Source organism: Monodelphis domestica, chromosome 1 (genome assembly GCF_027887165.1).
Source record: "Monodelphis domestica isolate mMonDom1 chromosome 1, mMonDom1.pri, whole genome shotgun sequence".
Taxonomy (NCBI): domain Eukaryota; kingdom Metazoa; phylum Chordata; class Mammalia; order Didelphimorphia; family Didelphidae; genus Monodelphis; species Monodelphis domestica.
In genome coordinates, this window is record NC_077227.1 from 73,779,813 (window position 1) to 73,799,954 (window position 20,142).

The window sequence follows — 20,142 nt, forward strand, 5'->3', positions numbered from 1 at the left end:
GAGTATGAAAATTACTATTTATCTCTCTTATCCAGGTGCTCTTCTCTGAGCTGAAATAGCACGGACAGGCTTATATTGGTGTTTACTGGTAAAGCTGGCATAAGTCCTTCAGTCCCTAGGATGGGTATTTCTGAAATAGGGAAAGACATCCACTTGGCAGGCCAGCATCTAACTAATCTGTGCCTAATTAGCTAAAGGTTTCCTAAAGGTTGGGGGATTTTGCAACAGCTCCTCTCTTCCACTTAACGAGGAGATATTGCTATGTCACATGGAGTTTCTTTGATTCTTTGAGAGCGGTGGCTGGCGCCACAGAACCCAGCTATTTTCAGAGCACACTGAGCAGCTCAAACCTCAAGATGGCCTTCGTGTCTCCTATTTAAAAACCAAATGAATGATTGTCTGCTTTTACCTTTAATGAAGCTGCTTCCACAGGGTAGTAGCAGCCGGTACAGCAGCTTGTTGAGCTGCACTGGGGCATGAAACAATCCTGAGAGGTGCTGGGAACTCAGGGTTTTCCTTGGCAACCACTGGAGACAGAGTTGGCATAGGTTCTATGGGTAGAAATGAATGAGATTATATTTGCTCTCTTGCAAAGGAACCTCCAGATTCAATTGAGATCTGAAGTGAGTTTCTGCACAAAAAGAATAAGAAAAATAATCTCTTTTAATTCAAGGTCAAAAAATCCAAATACTGGCATTCCTCAGTTTAAGAATATTCAATTTCCAAAAAATCATGTCTATTCAAATAACCAGCCTTTACTACTATTATTGCTCCTGGCTGATATCTAGGTAACATTTTATTATTTGATGTATAATTTATATAATTATCTCACTCAATGCTTCCAAAACCACCCTGTTGGGATGAATACTATTATCACCCATTTTACCAATGAAAAAACTAAAGTCCCCATGACTTACCCAGAATCACCAAGTGGATTGTTATTTGGGGTAGAATTTGAACATAGCTCTTCTAAATCTAATTCTAACTTTGCCACTATAGCATTTTACTAAACTGGACAGACTACCCAAAGCTCATATACCAAAGAATATTCTCTGTTTGAGGTAGAAAGAGAAGAGGGAGTTCATCTATATTGCCATATTTCCAGTAGGGCAGAGAACAGAGGGGGTTGGAGTATGGGTAAGAGAGGTGTTCTGAAGTCTAGAACATTCCCTTCTGGTATGGGGTAGGAGGAAGTTGAAAGTACTTGTCTCAGAATGTCAATCCTAAAGTTGTATGTAGGGGCAGGTGTTTGAAGCTCAGGAGTCTTGAGTTCAACATAATCTCAGTTCCCCTTTTCTGGCCCCACTTTTGATTCTCCAGGCTTTGCCACCATGCCTCAGCTTGCCTTCTCCCCCTAGAAAAATCACTTCCTTTGTCTCCCATGTGCTTCTCGTCCTGAAAGATTTCTCAACCCTAGTGATTCCTACTTGGCAGGAACTCTCTTGGTGACCTCCTCCCAGAGCCTCAATTTTAAGGAAGTGACCAAGAGTGATTCTCTATTTCTTTTCCAGATCCTTTCCTAGTTCTTGAGACTTCTTGTCCTGTACAGGTTCTTTCCTCTTTTTATTCTCTACTTTTTACCTGATTTTTTTTTCTGTCTTTCCCCATTAGAACGTAAGCTCCTTGAGGGCAGAGATCATCTTTCATTTTGGTTGTATTTGCATTCTCAGCAATTGGTACAGAGCAGGGACCATAGTAAGCATTTAATATGAGCTTATTGACTGGACTTGACTTCTTCCTACTCTTCTCTCTTGCCTCTTCATTTTTTGTTTGTTCCTTCTCTTATTCCCTCAAGACCCAAAACTCAGTTCTACAAATGTCTTTTCCATATCAGCTCCTTCAGCAACTCTAGCCTTCTCTGTTCCTCCCTACCCCTCCTCATCCAGCCCCATTTTCACAGCTTCCTCATTCTCTTTACTCCCTCTTAGGGTTTAGAGCTAGCCAAGATAGAGGTAAAACCTTCTTCTGCCTCTAACCCTGTATACCATTTCTCCAACACAACTAACTTCTAAATGGGGATCGGTGTGCTAGGTGAGCCCAACAGGCGTGGGTAACCCATAATGTAGTAGAAATACTGTGACCTGGCAATAGTATTATTTCCAACTGCAAATGTAATATTTTAGTTCTATTATAGACTAGTTCAACTTAGCGTGGCACTTTGCAGCTCATGAAGTTGCTTCCTGCACAACAACCCTGTGAGATAGATAGTGAAAGGAGGCAGAGAAACTGAGACTTGAACTGATTCTGACTTGCCACCTGCAAAAAAATGTGGTCTACACACACACACACACACACACACACACACACACACACACACACACACACACACACACACGCTCTGTTGGGGTTTGGCCTTAGAATCCATCCACTGTTTATTACCCTATTTCCCTTGAGAAAGTGTATTCAAAGTCTCAAAGAACCAATTTATAGGCATTTGAAGGAGGGAATAAAATACATTTGTAATTTGGATACAATTTCTAGTTGAAGCCAAAACACTTTGTTTGTTCTTTATTCATTGACTCATTCATCAACAGGCTTATGCTAATTGTTTCCTCTATACAAAGAACTAATGTTGGACTGGATGAATTAATGCCTCAATTTCCCCCTTCTTTTTTTATATGTTGTCCCTCTCTACTTCTGAGTTCAGGATGGTTACTAACACAATTTACCTAATCATTGAGTAACTGAGGCCACATACAGACTAAAGTTTCTTACTAAATCATACCAGAGACACAAACTTGATACCAAAAGCATTTTATTAAGACCTGAAGCAATGTCATTAACAAGGAAGTGAATCAAATAGTAAAACATTTTCTGTGCACATCCCCAAATGGGAGCCATCTCCTATTTCCAGAAGACATAATATAATTCTCCTTTAATCTCTCTGCTCCTTCTATGCAGCTGTAGGACACGGTCACTTCTGGACGTTAAGTTCCTTGCATGTCAGTTTTTTTTTCACCCATTGTGTTTGTATCTTCAACACCTAGCACTCTTATTGTTCAATTATTTTTAGTTGTATCCAATTCTTCATGAGCCCATTTGGGAATCTCTTGGCAAAGACACAGGAGTGGTTTGCCATTTCCTTCTCTCCAGTTTATTTTGCTGATGAAGAAACTGAGGCAAATAGGTTAAATAACTTGACTATGGGCATGTAGTTAGTAAAGATTTGAACTCATAAAGATGAGTCCAGCACTCTATCCATTGCCACCTAGTTCCCCCATTGTCTCATTCATTGTGTTTGTATCTTCCTTAACTAGCACAGTGCTTAGCATTTAATAAATGTTGTTGATTGGTTAATTGAACTCACAGCCCCAGGAATGGCCATGTCAATAAGTTCAATGTCACCTGTTTCTTGATGTGAGACAATGGAAAGATGATGAAACTAGGTCCTAATGGACCAGAAGTTGAACCCTATTTCTGCTGCTTAGTAATTATATAACCTCTGGCAAGTCACCAAACCTCTTTAAACCTCAGTTTCTTGATCTATAAAAGTAAAAAAATTGAACTGGATGGGTCTAAGGGCATTCTCACCTCAGCTCTGAAGAACCATGGTCCATCTGTGATGCTTTTGTCTGGAAATACGCAGTACTGGTCTCCATTCTCCTTCTCATCCAGTCAGAGCTCTGTGGCTTGCTTTCTCATATCCACTTGCTCCTGGCCACTGCCTTCTTAGTAAAGCTACTGGCTTGACACACATTGGTCAGAGCCCTCACATGGTGACTCCACCATACTGTGGACTCATACACAGCCCTTTGAAGAACATAGGTGAAAGGCTCTTTCCATGAGCCGTGATGCTTTCTCATCCTCAAGTACTACAGCAAATGAAGTCTTTAGGACATGTATGCTATATGAGGCAACTAGATGGCATAGTGGATAGATAGAGTGATGGACCTAGAGCTAGGAAAACATGAATTCAAATGTTGACCCGGGTGCTTACTTAGCTGTGTGAACCTGAAAAAAAAAATCACTTAACCTCTGTCTAAGTTTCCTCATCTATAAAAGGGGATAGTACAGTTAGGTGGTACAGCAGATAGAGTACCAGGTCAGGATCAGGAGGATATGAGTTCAAATCCAGCCTCAGACACTTATTAGCTATATGATACTAGATAAGTTATTTAATTCCATTTACCTCTGTTTCTTTATCTGTAAAATGAATTTGAGAAGGAAGTAGCAAACTGATCAGTAACTTTGCCAAGGAAACCCCAAATGGGATCGCAAAGAGTAAACAATGCTGAAATGAGTGAATAATAAAAACAACATGGGGATGGTAATAGCACTCACCTCCCAGGCTTGTTGTGAGGGTAATATGATTATTATAGAGAGAGTAATATTTGTAAAATGTATTTTAAAGCATTCTATCAATGCTAGTAATGAGTATCATCATCATCATCTTTATAAACTGTAGAAATGTGTAGATAGGTATTACAAGCATTTCTCCACTTCAGAATGCCTGACTTAGGACCTGAGTAACTAATAGTCAGTACATGCTATATATACCCTCTTAGAACTGGAGAGATGAATTTATTACAGGTGGCCATCATCACAGTCTTTATTCTTTTATGGTCAAAGGTATCGCAATAAACTACTCACCAAATGGCAGACCTATCTGAAAGTTCTTTTCTCTTCATTTTTTCTCTTCTTTCCTCTAGCCTCTCCCCCACCCATTGAGAAGGCAAACAATATGATGCCCATTACTCGTGTGAGGTCATGCAAAACATATTTCCATATTAGCCATTTTGCAAAAAAAAAAAGGGGGAGAGGGAGAAAAAATCAAGTGGAAAAACTGCAATCTGTACTTAGACTTCATCAGTTCTCTAATCTAAAAGCCCCAATGACTAGATGTGGTCTGGTTTAATTTGGGAAAGAGGAGGTTTTCCAGTTAAGATCTGGGAATAAAGTCTAACTCTGATATCCTCTGGGACTCATACAGAGGAAACCCTGAGTTCTCAAAAATTATGTGAGCAAAATCTATGCCGTATGATGTTGGTTAAAGGGGTTGAGATTGTTTAGCCTGCAGAAGAGAAGGCACATGAGGGGCATGATGATTCTCTAAGTACTTAAAAGCCTTATATGGAAGAGAGGTTAGACTTGTTCTATTTGGCCCCAGAGAATAGAACTGAGACCAAGGATTGGGAGGCTCAAGGAGGCAAATTCAATATAAATTTGATATAAGGGAAAAGTTCCCAACATTTAGAGCCCCAAAGTGGGCTAGGCTTTCTCAAGAACTAATGGGTTTCCATTGGAGATCTTTTGTAAATACTTATATAGTTTATTAATTAAAAGACACTACCATTTAATAAGGAACCAATAGATGGTTGACATTTGAAAAGGGGATTTTCATATTCAAAAAACATTGGGGACCATGAATATAATCTAGCCCTCTAATTTTATAGATCAGGAAATCTAAATCCTGAAAAAGTTAAATGACTTGCCTAAATTTACACAGCTAATCAGCCTCCTGACTCCCAGTCTAATACTCCTTCCAATAAAACATTAGGAAATGATCACAGAAATTTAGAGTTAATTGTTAGACCTCAAAACCCATCTAATTCAAGCCATACCTGAAGGAAATAAGAGAAACACTATATGCATTTATATAGCACCTACTCTGTGCCAGGTGCTGCGCTAAGCACTTTACAGATATCTCGTTTGATCCTCATAGCAACTGTGTGAGGTAGGTCTATTATTATTCCCATTTTATAGTTGGCAAAACCAAGGCAAACAGAGATTAGGTGTCTCAGGCAGGGTCACAGAGGTACTAGTATTTGAAGTAAGATTTGAATGGACATTTTCCCAATTTCTGACCCAGTTCTCTATCCACTGCACTACCTGAACAAGAATCTTCTCTACAACAAACTTGACAAGTGATTCTTCAGCCTTTGCTTCAAGATATCTCTTGAGGAGAAAACCTAAACCTCTCCAGGGAATCCCATTCCACTCAGACATAGTTCTGATTATTAGGAAGCTGTTCCTTAAATATAGTCTAAATCTCCATTCCTGGTTCTGTCTTCAAGGGGCAAGCCAAAGAAGTTTAATCCCCCTTCCACAGTGGAAGCAATAAGCCCAGACTCCTGTCTATTGGGTTGGGGAAAATACCACTGAAATAACTTAGCTCATGAGAGAAATTAATGACTTCCTAACATAAATGGAAGAAAGAAAGTAAAATCTTTGAAGGAAAAAGATAAAGCAAACAAGAAAGTCATCCAGCCAGGCAACCAGATCTAATAATGAAATGGTACAGGATGAAATGATGAGCTGGTAAAATGTTTTACTATAGATGAATTCAAACCTGATTGAAAGAGTGTGGGTGTATTTATAATACCGATAAATGCGTATGTGCATATATGCATGTATATATGCATGTAGTATTGTGTGTATCTCGAGATAGAGATCCATATGCATACTATTATAATATGCCAGCATTCGTGGTTTGCATTCTTTCTGTTTTTTCCATAAACAGATTTCATTTATTGGCTTTTTGAGACCTCATTTGGGATTTTCTTGACAAAGATATTGGAATGGTCTGCCATTTCCTTCTCCAGCTCATTTTATAGAATGAGTAAACTGAGACAAACAGGGTTAAATGACTTGCCCAGAGTTACACAGCTAGTAACTGCCTGAGACCAGATTTGAGCACAAGAAGATAAGTATTTCTGACTTCTGTGCACTATAGTACCACCTAATTGCCCAAAAAGGTGTCATTTGGGCCAATAAAGCATTCACTTGCTCCTATACAAAGATACATCTTTTTTTTATTTTCTTAGCTAGAATATCTGACTTGGGTCAGAAAAGAGTTCATGTGCACCAAAAATTGCAAAAAAGTGATAAATAGATGGTGATGATAAATGACAGTAAATTCAGTGTATGAAGTATTTAAAGAGGAGCTATTCAGGTCAATCTAAGGTTTGTTCATACTTAAAACTTTTATTAGCAAATCAGAATAGGAAACAAATGTTAGAAATCTCATAGGATATTTCCTGAGAATTTTAAAGCAGAGCTGAGATTTGAGATTGGGAAATATAGCCCAAGCATTCCTTGTCCTTCTTAAAACATGGCCAAATGAAGCATATGGTCCCCAGATAGCCTGCAGAAAACAGAGGTATCCACCCTCCATTATTTGGCAGGAGCTGGGTTTAGCCAATGTGGAAAATGGAATGTGCTTCATTAACCACATCTCTCACAACTCGTATTTTAATATAAACAAACTAGCAGCATTTAAGATGCAAAATTTTAAAGCTAAGAGTCCAGATGGAAGAGTCCAACATAATATTGATATAATCTTATTGGAGAGCCTCCTAATCATTTCAATGATCTGATTTTAGCCTCTCAAGGTCTTCTCTAGAACCATCTTTATTTTTAAGATATATATATATATATATTCATGTATATGTATATATATTTTATTTTCCCTCTGTTGCATGTAAAAATAGTTTTTACTATTCTTTTTTTCAAGTTTTGAATTCCATATTCTCTCCCTTCTTCTGACCTCTTCTCCCTCATCCCACCCTAGTCTCCCTGCCTTCCTGAGACAATAAACTATTTGATATAGATTTTACATCTGTAACCATATAAAACATTTTTCTATATTAGTCATTTCTGTCCAGAGCTATCTTTCTTAATGTGCATCATCCAGGCCTTCACATAATAATGCAAGCTCCAGATATGCCCCAGTCTTACAATTATTAAAGAATCTGGTAGTCCTTCAGCTAAACTAGATACCAACACCTTCACATGGTACAAGAATGACATCAAGAGTTGTTCTGGCCAAACAAAGCCATCACCTGGTGGCCAGTGATCTCATGGTGACATGTCTTTTCAAGCTTAGCTAGGCTGGTTCTTAGATGAAGGACACACAGCTCTATGCAGAGTCTATACTGAAAGTGTTTTTATGTTGGTATGGTCTGCAAGAACTTTTCATTCATGAACATGGACTTTGAGAATCTAAAGTCCCCTCTGCTCCATAATGAGGCATCAGAAGAGAGATTAGTTTTATAGAACATGAGTTATAGACTTCTATTTTCTTTCCAATATCCAGTCAACCCATTGATAATCTCTAGCCAGTTGCCATTGATATAGGACATAAACACTAAGAAACCATGAAAGGTGGGAAAATTAACTAGATATAAAATTTGATAATTTGGGCAGCTGAGTATGGCTAAACATTCAGTACTTAGGGAAAACAATTTGGGTATCTTCTGTAAAAATTAAAATTAATATACAATAACTTCAAATATTATATTTTATAAGATTTATTAATAATCACTAGAAGTAACAAAATAAAACCATTTGTCTATGGCTAATCTACCTGCTCAAACAGCCCACTCCATCAATGTCCCAACCCAGGAAGGAAAGTGTGCTAGCCACAGAAGACCACCCAATTTATCTCCTGTCTACATCAGCATGTAATGACAGGAAGTCAGTGGGCTCCTGGGAAATGTAGTTCAAAGGCATAAGATTTCCAATTATACATTCCCCCCGACATCCCTTGGAAAAATAACTTCCCTACCAATGCTATTGATTTTTCCTTTCACAAAATATTTTGGCTTTGTATAGACAAAACCACATGAGCATCCCAAGCTACCCAATCATGATCCTATTACTTCAAAGGTCATCAGTGGGCTCAATCCCACTGTATATCAGCCTACCAAGGCTTGCTTGCTGCCCTCACTGAATTCATATATACATAAGGTTTCTTAACGTGTTGCTTTTGTTTTGACCACAGATCACCACTGTTCTTAGCACAGAGCTTGGCACAAAGTCAGTACTAAAAGAAATCCTTTTTTATTCATTCACTACTTAATGGCATAAATTAAAGAAAATGACTTTATGGAATTTATGAATGATTAAATGCTACAGGGGCTAAGCTTAAGAATCAAAATGTCCTATTGAGGAATTTGCCTTCCTTACTTTAACAAATGAATCAAACTCTTATTGCATATTATAATTTATTGGTGTACTTCAGGTTATTCATTTGTAGCATCCTCTCCAGGACTATTTATGCAACTCTTACTCACAATGGTTGTCTAGATCCTTAGAGGGTAACTATTGCTCAGGAGCTCCAAGCAGTAGGCTCCCTATTGATGATCAGTTAGATTTAATTAACTTTTAGAAAAGGCATTTACTAAGCCTTTATAGCGAGGACAATTGTCACAGAAACATCCCCCCCAAACCTGGAACACCCCTTCAGCTTGCACACATAGAACCCTGGGGAGAGTGGGCTCAAACTTAGAGAATATGTGGCTGAAGGGCAAATTTACAAATCATAATATATTTTCTATGTGATATTTTCTGTTTTTATAAGATGACCCAAAGCCCCTCCTAGGGATTCATTCAAATTTTCACCTGGTTTGTGCTTGGTTCACTTTTCAATGAGTAATTAAAATGATATGCCTAGGCTTTTGTGGTTAACTGGTTGTAAGGGAAGAGCACTGGAATGAAAGTCAGAAGAGATAGGCTCAAAGGCTTTACTTATTTACCACTTAATTCTCAGGAGCCTCAGTTTCCATATCTAAAATTGTCCTTGTCCTCCTCAAAGGGTTGTTGTGAGGAATAAATAACATCAAATGTTAAATTGAAATACTATGTGAATATTTACGTAAACCATAAAGTATTACAGTTGTGTATGATAGTACAATTGTTAAACCAGTCATTGAAATTTAATTGTTCTGTTTCCTCATCAGCTAATGTAGGTCAGTGTGATATAATGGCTAGTATCCTGGGCCTGGAGTCAGAAATGGACCTCTGACATCAGCTTTGTGACATGAGCAAGACTCTTAACCTCTCTGAGCCTCAGTTTACTCATCTGTAAATTGGAAATAATAGTATCTATAACACCTACTCACAGAGTAGCTATAAGACTCATATTAGGTACTCTATATAAAGCAAAACCTTCATACTCTAAAAATGTCAATTATTATACATTTTGATTTCCGAATAAAAACACTGAGTAATATTAAAAAAAGTAGAGGCAACTAGGTGATTTAGTAGATTGAGAAGCAGGCCTAGAGATGAGAGGTCCTAGGTTCCAACTTGGCCTCAGACCTGGCTTTCCTAACTGTGTGACCCTGGGCAAGTCACTTAACCCCCTTTGCCAGCCCTTACCACTCTTCTGCTTTGGAATCAATACACAATATTGATTCTAAGATGGAAGGTCAGGGTTTTTTAAGAATAATGATAATATAACAAAAAAAGTCTTTGTTTAGTGGCTGATCTATAGCAGAGGAGTTTATCCAAAAGAAAACACTTCATTCTATAATTTTAAAGTTATGAAAACTGAGTATTTTTTTTCAGTATGTCTTTAAATGTTACTTTACATGCCCTACCTAGAAGCAGGGACTAATCTCCTAGCCTTGAGCCTAATAGGAGAATAATGCTTGTTCAATAGGGGGCATCCATGAACCTTTTTGTAACAGACCTATCTACATTTAGAAAGGGGGAAAAAATAAGCTCAAGTCTTTTGACTACATATTTGTCATCATCCTTTCAGCAGGGGTTAAATTCCCTCAATGAGGCAGGAGCCCTGGAATGTTTCCTATGCAGGCTTGCATGCAACATGTAGAAAACATCCCAGACTGCCTCACTATGTCATTGTTGCTTCTGATAGTACCAGCTGGATCTTAAAATAGAACATACACACAGAATGAAAACTTTAAAGGGTCAAAGCCAAATTCTAAACAAACTGAGTGACAACAAGCACAGACTACATACAGACAGCTGGACAGAGCCACACTTACTTGGGAGAATGGAGCTGAGATGAACCCAGGACTCCAGGAAAAGAAGAGGAGAATAAAAGTGCCTTCTGATGAATTGTCTCCTGGGTATTATGGGAACAGGCATGCTGTTCCTGTTGTTATCATCAGATTTCTGTTTTATCTCTCCTAGGCAAAGGGAAGTAAAGAGCTGAGGTAATTACTCTGCTTGGACAATACCCAAACATGGGGAGGGGGCAATTCCCAAGAGGAGGAAAAACAGTTAGGGGCAACATTTCATTTCCTATGTAAGTCCAAAGCTTGTAAGATTTAATGTAAATGAAAGCAGGTTCTTTGAACCTGTTTCCTGTTGATATAGTTAGACTAGATGATACCATTTGGGTGTGTTGCCTCAGCCAGTGAACTGGAGGATACAAGGTAGCTCAAAAGAGATTATTCTGGAGCATCATTTAATGTATAAACCCATTCTATAACATCTCTCTCTCTCTCTCAAAAGTAATCATCTATCTTCTACTTGAAGACTTTTAGGAAGGGTACCTGCTTCAAGACAGCTCATCCCACTGCTGGACAGCGCTAAATGATAGAAAATGTTGTTTCACTGTATCAAAATATCAACAACATAACTTCCAAGGGAATTCTGGTTTTTTTCTTCTGGAGCAGGAAAGATGACAGCATTCATACATTTAAGGATAACTATCATCTTTTGCCCCCAAGTCTTCTCATCTTTGAGCTAAACATAGGCTCATAAATTCATGAGATTTGGGTGTAGGAAGGAATTTTCTCCTGTCCAAACCCTTCAATTTCTGGACAAGGAAACTGAGGCATTAAGAAGTTAAAGGATTTATACAAAGACACACAGATAGTAAGAAGTAAGATGCAAAACCAGGATGCAAACCTGGGTTACTTGTCTTCAAATTGAGTATTCTTTCCTTGCACCAGTAGATCAGATGAGGGAAGTGCAATAAATTATCTGAATTCTTTCATAAGATTTTTTTTAATATCAGTAGATATTAGAAGGCTATATGTCTTATATGTCTGCTGGAATACAAAGGGTCGGAGCCTGGGGGATCTGGGAAAAGGGGAAAGTGGGCCATTCTGGAATGTGTTAAAAGAGTTGGAAGAAGGAAAAAGATGTGCCCTAGATTTTATGAGTGCAAATTTTTAAAGAAGTCAGAGAAAAAGAAGCAGGGAAATTCCTTCAAGCATTCCTCATATAACATGATTTTCAATCCTTTCATCCTCTTATTTCATTCAGAACAGAAGAGAGAGTTACAAATACAGTCTGACCAATATACTGTAGAGTGGGGCTGTCATCTCCTTGCCTGGATTTTACTCCCTCTTTAACCTCTGCCTTTTCTTCATTAAGGAACAACTCAGCTACTTTCTTCTCCATGAAACTTTTCCTATTTCCTCCACCTTATTCTAAAATTTGTTGTTCTGTCTTTTCAGCCATGCCCAACTACCATTTGGGGTTGTTTTGATAAAGATACTGGAGTGGTTTGCCATGTCCTTCTCCAGCTCATTTTACAGCTAAGGAAACTAAGAGGACAAACAGGGTTCCATGACTTGCCCAGGCACCCACAGATAGGAAGTATCTGAGGCTAGATTTGAACTCTGGTAAATGAGTCTTCTTCAACTTCATGTCCAGGCCTTTATCTATTGTGCCATCTAGCTGCCCAGTTCCAAACTATCAATGCTATGTGGATATGCATAAGTCTCTCTGTGTGTAAATACATATATATATGCATTTATTAACTCTAAGAATAGACTGTAGGTTCATCAGTTTGGGGAGTGTTTCGTTTTTTGTGCCAATCTCTCCAGTGCCCAGCACACGACTTCTATCAATATAGCTTGCATTATTTTTTGCCACTCACACTGATGTATAATTATTAAATCACCATGTAGCTTCCAATGAACTAGACCCCCCAAGTCTATAAACCTGTGAGATGCTGCAGTCATGACTTGTTTATATTGTTGTAAAATAAGTGGCTTTATTTGAACCTAAAAACTAAATTTTCCCCTTAGGTTGTGGTGGAAGCAGGAAGCAGGCAAGAAACCATCTTGCTTTGCTCTGAAAATAGGACCCAGCTTTGTGGGAGAAGCAGAGAAGAAAGAGGAAGCTTGGTGAAAAGAGGACCCATTAGGGACTAACTGCCTCGCCGACTGCTCAGTTCAGTGAGCCAACTCCTCTCTTTCATCAGTCCAGCCAGAGCTGCCTCCCAAGTGAGAACAGATTAGCCATTTAGATCAAACAGTACAGGGAGCCAGGCATGCCCACAGTGACCCCAGCAGCACTATATTAAGATCAGCAGGCTGGCAGCCAGAGAGGGTGTGCCCAAGGACAACTCAGCTGAACATTAGGCTTTCATTCCCTGCTCTTTTCCCCCAGGGGTCAATCCTGGCTGGGAGGCAGGGGAGGGGAGGAGCAGAATGGTATACACTCGTCCTCCTTCCAATATACTTTTCCATAGTCCCCATCAAAGGCAGGTGTCTCCCATTATAGCCAGTGAAGTTCAAGGTCCCTTCTTCCTTTTAATTAAAAGAGATCTCGATTTCCCTTTGTGCCTGAGGTTTTTCAGCTGTAAGTAAGGATTGTGTTAAATATTGTTTTTGAAAATGGATGGTTTCTAGTATTTTAAGCACTATTTAAGTATATGATACCACTATTTCTTGGAGCTGATTTCTCTAAAGGCGGTGGGGAGACATGTATGTTGTCTTCAGCTATATGGAATGAAAGGACACTATGTTAGAGCAAGAACACTGGTTTAGGAATCCCAGTCCCATTACTTAACATCTGTGTGGCCAAAGGAACCAATGAACCAATGGCAAGTGAATAAATTCCTTAACCATTCTGGGTCTCAGTTTCTTTAGCTGTAAATTAAGCATATTATAGATGATTGTAGTAGATCATATCTAAGGTCTCTTCTAACCCCAAATCTTATGAGCTGGGCAGCTGTGTGCTGAGGGAAAATAGCTGCCTACTTTACCTGAAGGGAGCTGTGCATCCCAGTCCTGCCTGGACTCAGGGCAGCCATTGTTGAAAATGAGTAGGGAGGCAACTAAGGATCTCCACAGATTTGTAAAAGTAACGAAAATTCTGCCCGTTGGACTCATTCCTGCCCTAAGGAGAATGACACTTGTACTTATAAACAGTATAATTAGTAAAGGTCTTTTCTCCCTTTAAAGTATGAGCTCCTGAGGAACCATGATTGTCTTATGCTTCAATGTAGCTTTCAGAATTCCAAGCATAGTTCTGGATATATAGTAAGTGTTTTGTCATTTTTCAGCTGTGTCTGACACTTTGTGTACCTATTTGGGGTTTTCTTGGCAAAGATACTGGAGTGGTTTGTCATTTCCTTCTTACGCTCATTTTTCAGAGAAGGAAACTGAGACAAACAGGGTGAAGTGACTTGCCCAGGGTCACACAGGAAGAGGAATCTTCCCAACTCCAGGTCAAGCACTCTATCCACTGTACCACCTGGCTGCTTAGGATGTAATAGGCCCTTGATTCAAAACTAGGGCTTGATTCTAAGCTAGGGCTTCTTCCTAGGTACTCAAATTTAGGGAGTGCTGGCAGTTTTTGTACTCTAGAATCAACTGAACTTCACACTTATTTATCAAGAGTCATTAAAGATGTGGAAATGCCATGTAGCTGTACCCTAAGTGAGCTTCACCTCTCTCTAATCTTTGACCAATCCCAAAAAGCTTCCTAAGGCTTCTCTCTAGACATGCTACCACGATAGTGTCTTTAAAAACTGATTTGACAAAGAGCACAGTCTAAGACTATTTCCCAATATCAAAATTAAGACTCTAGCCCAGTGGTTCTCAACCTCTCAATTTGTAGCAATGATGGACATAATGCATATCAGGTATTTACATTCCGAATCATAACGGTAGCAAAATTACAGTTTTGAAGTAGCCACCAAAATAATTTTTTGGTTTGGGGTCACTGCAACATGAAGAACTGTATTGTGGGGTCACGGCATTAGAAAGGTTGAGAACCGCTGCTCTAGCCTTTCGGTTAATTGATAAGTGAGTGTGAATCAGTTTGTATACAATCTTTTTTAAATATAATTTTGTTTTTTTCATTACCTAAATTTCTTTTATCTTTCCCTTCACCAGAATACCCCCAAATGACAAAGGATATTTGTGGGGAAAAAGAAGAAAAGGAGGAAGAAAAGAAATTAGTCAAAGTGATCCATAAATGGGAAAAGGTCCGAACTATAAATAATATTACATACCTATAGACCTCCCACCTCTGCAAAAGAATAAATCCCTTCTTTGAGGCCATACTTATTCTTTGTAATTCTGCAACATTTTTAATGGTTTATGGTGGTTGTTTTTTTCCCTTTAAATTAATATAGTAGTATAATATATTTGTTTTCTTGGTTCTGACTACTTCAATTTGCATTCATTTATTTGAATCTTTTCAATGATTCTCTGTATTCATCTTATTTGCGGTTTCTTACAACACAATAATATTCTATTATATTAATATATCACAATTAGTCATTTCCCTATTGATTGGCATCTAGTTTGTTGGTTCTAATTCTTTGCCATGAGGAGAAAAAAAGACATGTCACTATAAATATTTTTAAATATAAAAGGAATTTCTTCATATAAAAGTCTCCTTTAGGATATATGGATATATGACCAACAGTGGAATCTCTGGGGCAAAGACTATGAACAATTTAGTCACTTTATTTCCTTCATTACAAATTGCTCTCCAGAATGGTTGATTCATAGCTCTACCAATAATGTATTAGAGTTCCTATTTTAATACAATTCATCCAGCCTTGGTTATTCTTATCTTTTCTCAATGTTGCCAATTTACTACATATAAGGTGGCACCTCAGCATTATTATAATTAGCATTCCTCATGAGTGTCTTGAAATTTTCTTTCACATGGTTAAGAGTTTGCAATTCTTTGTATGAGAATTATTTGTTAATTCTTTTGACCACTTATGTTTTGGGAAATGACTTTTGGCCTTACATATTTTATACATAATCTTAAAGTTACAGAATTTTGGATTGGAAAGGATATTGAGGATCATCTACTTCAAAGATTCTTTACCTGTGGGTCTTTGAACTTGATGTATAGATAGACAGACAGACAGACAGACAGACAGACAGACAGACAGACAGATAGACAGACAGATAGATAGATAGATAGATAGATAGATAGATAGATAGATAGATAGATGGATGGATGGATTCTTGTATGTCAATATAATTAGTTTCCTTAATAATCCCATGCATTTTGTTTTGTTTTTTAAATTATTCCAAGAAGGATTCCATAGGTTTCATCAAATTGCCAAAGGGGACATCTCAAGCCTAAAAAGAAGATTAATAGCCCATGACCTTGTCTAACTCCTAAGGTTTAGATATGAAAACGTTGGAAGTTACTGCCCCAAATTCAAACAATTATTTAGAAGGAGAACTGAGACTCATTTATATAAAGATTATCAGGTGAGTCACCAATCCAGACTTTTTGGAACTGAGACAAAAGACAAGTGACTTTTTACGAGGGTAGAGTGATACCAGGCAAAACTCCTCTAGGAGTTCAGACTCAGAAAAGGCAATATGGTAGAGTGGACATAACCCTGGATTTGAAGAAAGAAAAATGATTGAGGTTCAAATCTTGGCTCTGTCATTTAGTAGCTATGTGACCTTGTAAAAGTCACTTAAGTTCTCTAGGCTTCTGTTTCCTCACCTATAAAATGAAGGGTTGGATGAAATGTTGTCAGAGATTCCTTCCAGCTCTGTGATACTTTAAGGAAGAAAGAAGATCCTCCTCCTAAAATAAATACAAACTTTGCCTAATTCAAGATTTTGCCTAAGAACTCTTCTAAATCTAAGCTCAGTCATTATTAATCTGTCTCTCAACTGCCCAAAAGAGAACATGGAGAAAGAGGGTGGAGTGTTGTAAATCTCAGGTCCAGGGTTGTGCTGGGGCCAGCAAAAATGAGCTCTTGAACTGATTATTAAATCTTCAGGATGAATATTTACATCTCAGAAATAATAAATGCTATAAATCATCGACTTATTATTTTGTTGATTGTGTCAACTTAATATAGTTTAAAGAAAATATTCATAATTCAAGTTAAATTTAAAAGTGACATGGGGGTACATGGGGGTGGGAGGGGAAAGAGCTGGTTGTTAAATATTTACCCTACTGAAAGCCCTCTCTGTACTTATTAGGTAATGTAGTAGAAAGAGGATAATCATTCTTTTCCATTCTCTACTCAGGAAATGCCTTTTCTATTTTTCTGGCAACAGTGACAGGGAGACTATCCTCCCAAACTTGCTCCCAAAGCTAAATTCATGTTCAGTTCCAAGAAGGCAGCTGCTCACCCCTAACCAGCCACCCAAGTGTGGCAGCAGCTGAGAGCCACACATAAAAATATGTTCCAGGGGAGACATAGGGACATCTCCCTGCACTAGGGAAAATGTCTGGAAGCATACATAACCTCTAAACTCCTGATGCAGGGTGGGATTGGAGCAGCTGTGTCAAGAGGCATTTGGCTCCGCCCTCAGTAAGATTGGGATTTTAAGTCCCAACAACCCCTCCCTAAAACCTACGGAATTGTTCCCCATAAAGGTTAACAAAAGAACTGTGAAATTTATTAATAACTATTCCCCAATTTCCCCAATACATAAGGTCCAAGCTGATTATATTAAAGGCACTTTAAGAAGACACATGAAACCATGAGAGTACTATCTAATATAAGGATTTTTTTTTCTGGGATCCCCAAATCCTCTCAAAGGTCTGTGAATAGATTTCAAGGATTGCATGGACTTGGATATTTGCTTTGAGTTTTGTGAAACTCTTCATATATATTAAATAATTTGCTTCTCCAAATAACCCCTATAACAGAGATTTTATTATTATTCTTACTTTACAAGTTTGAAAATTGAGGCATCTAGGAATTTGGGCCAAAAATTACTTGACAAATATCATAAGTAAGTATTTGAGGCAGGATTCAAATTCAGATCTTCTTAACTCTATATCCTATGCTCTATCCAATGTACATCCCAGCTATCTAGTGAAGGAAAAGTCACATATTTATTTTGATGCAACTGGTTTCTTTTGTAAGTTTACATATTTATTTCATGCAGTTAAAAACTTTATTCTGAGAAGAGATTATAGGCTTCAGCAGACTATCAGAGGTCCATGAAATTTTGAAAAAAGATTAATATCTCCTGCTCTTGTGTGATAAAACTACAGATTCAGTGTTCTAAGTCAGAGGTATCAAACTCAAATAGAAATTATTTCCTACTGGCCATATTGCCTTAGAAAACCATAAATTCAAAATGGTAGAATTCAAAAAGCAACCCAGCCAAACTCTCTCAAAACCCCACTCCAATACAACTTTAAAATAATGACAAATCAAATTTTGAAATGTCAGAGCCAACAAAAGGTCAGAATGAGATACTTTTTCCAATCTAGGACAGCTTAGGAGGTCAAAAAAATAAATCTGTGACACCAGGGTAGAGACCTATCCAGTGTCCACAGGTGCAGCACCAGTGGTGGGCCATAAAGGAGCAGCAACAACAATAACTTCAAGAGCTCTCAGACTGAAGATGTTCTGGATTGCAATTCCAGGATGGAGAGGCATTCCTGTGATCAGTCATAAGGTAGCAGGAGATCTGGTCTCTGTTTCAAAGCAAAGAAGATCACTGCTACTTGTAGCTAAAGGGGAGAAGATGACCTTCCTGGTTAAAGACCAGAGTACAGACATCTCTCTAGGTCACACCATCTTGGAAGCACCAAAAATGTATAGACTCCCACAACTAGCTCAGAAAACAGCAGCATGAAAAAGTACTTGAGAGTATCTTTTGTCCCCAAGTGAACAGAGCCCAATGTTCACATAAAGTTCAAAGTCAAGAAATGGGCTAGAAAATCACCAGACATCATAAAAAAAAAAGATTTTGACAATTAAAGTTACTACAATGGCACAGAAGACCAAAATAAAAATTCAGAAGATGATAACAATATGAAAGCAGCTACAGCCAAAATCTCAAAGAAAAAAAAATGGACCTGAGCCTATAAAGAATTCTTCGAAACATTAAAGAAAGAGATGAGAATAATAGAGGAAAATTAGAGAAAGAAATGAGAGTGAAGCCAGAAAGCTATAAAAAGAGAATTAATGGCTTGGTAAAAAAAAAAGGGGGGGGAATATGGTTTTATGTAAGAAAAAGGCATTATAACCTATCCAGCAAAAACTGAGAAGTAAAAATGGATGTTTAATGAAAAAGAGGACTTTTTAAAATTCCTAATGAAAAGACCAAGCTAAAAACAACATTTAATATTTAAACACAAGAGTCAAAAGAAGCATTAAAAGGTAAACATGAATGAGTATTCATAAGGATCTTAATAAAGTTAAACTGTTTACAATCCTATATGGGAAAAGATACATGCAACTCCTAAGAACTTTATAATTATTGGGGAAGTAAGAAACCTTCATAGATGAGAGGCATAAGTATGAGTTGATTATGCTGAGAAGAACAAGAAAGAGGGATGTACTGGGAGAAAGGGGAAAGGAAAGGTAGGATGGGAAAATTTTTCTTACATAAAAGAGCCAAGCAAGGAAAAGTTTTTAAAGTGAATGGAGACATGGGAGATGATGGGGAATGCCCAAACCTTATTCTCTTCAGAATTGTTTTTAACAATTGTGTGTGTGCATACTCAGTTGGATATAGAAAACTATCTGACTCAACAGGGAAACAGAAGAGGAAGGGGATACAAAATAAGGAGTGAATATGATAATAGGGAGGATAAATTAAGGGAGGCAATGATCAGAAGCAAAATAGACTTTTGAGGAGAGACAGGATAAAAAGAGAGCAAAGGATAAATATAAGAAAATAAGATAGAGATTATGCAGTAATTTTAAGTTTGACTGTGAATGGTATGACCTTACCCATAAAATGGAAGTAGATAGTAGAATGAATTAGAAATCAGAATCCAACAATGTGCTGTTTGTAAGAGACATACTTGAAACAGAAAGACACACAAAGTGTTAAAATTTAAGGCTGGGGCAGAATCTATTATGCCTCACCAGGCGGGGAAATACTTGTGATCTCAGACAAAGAAAAAGTAACCTAATTAAAGGATATAATCAAGGAAACTACCTTTTTAGAACGTACCTTAGAAAATGAAGCATATCAAAAAACTTACAGTAATTTTCTCTGATAAAGGCATAAAGATATAAAAAACATATGTTTCTCATATCATTTCTCAAATATGTAGGGAACTGAGTTGATTTTTTTTTAAATAAGAGCCATTCCTCAGTTGACAGATGGCCAAAGGATATGAACAGGTATCTTTCAAAAGAAGCTGTCTTCTAGCTAGCTAGCATTTCTATCTATAGACACATGAAAAAAAGCTCTGTATCACTACTGATTAGAAAAATGCAAATTAAAATAGTAATGA

At 37.7% G+C, this 20,142-nt stretch overlaps 1 protein-coding gene across 4 annotated transcripts in view; it reads right to left on the minus strand.

The window, feature by feature from the left end:
• Nucleotides 1-20,142, minus strand: part of TMEM273 (transmembrane protein 273) — a 185,667-nt gene that overhangs the window by 83,700 nt on the left and 81,825 nt on the right. The window contains exons 3-4 of one of the 4 annotated variants that reach the window (XM_007478613.3): nucleotides 10,734-10,877; nucleotides 410-551 (exon numbers count right to left, since the gene is read on the minus strand). The exons of 1 other annotated variant lie outside the window; for it this stretch is intronic. The gene's annotated coding sequence lies outside the window, so the exon portion shown is untranslated. The remainder of the gene's footprint in view (nucleotides 1-409; nucleotides 552-10,733; nucleotides 10,878-20,142) is intronic. 2 more of the 4 variants (XM_056800891.1, XM_056800887.1) reach the window with 2 other exon arrangements.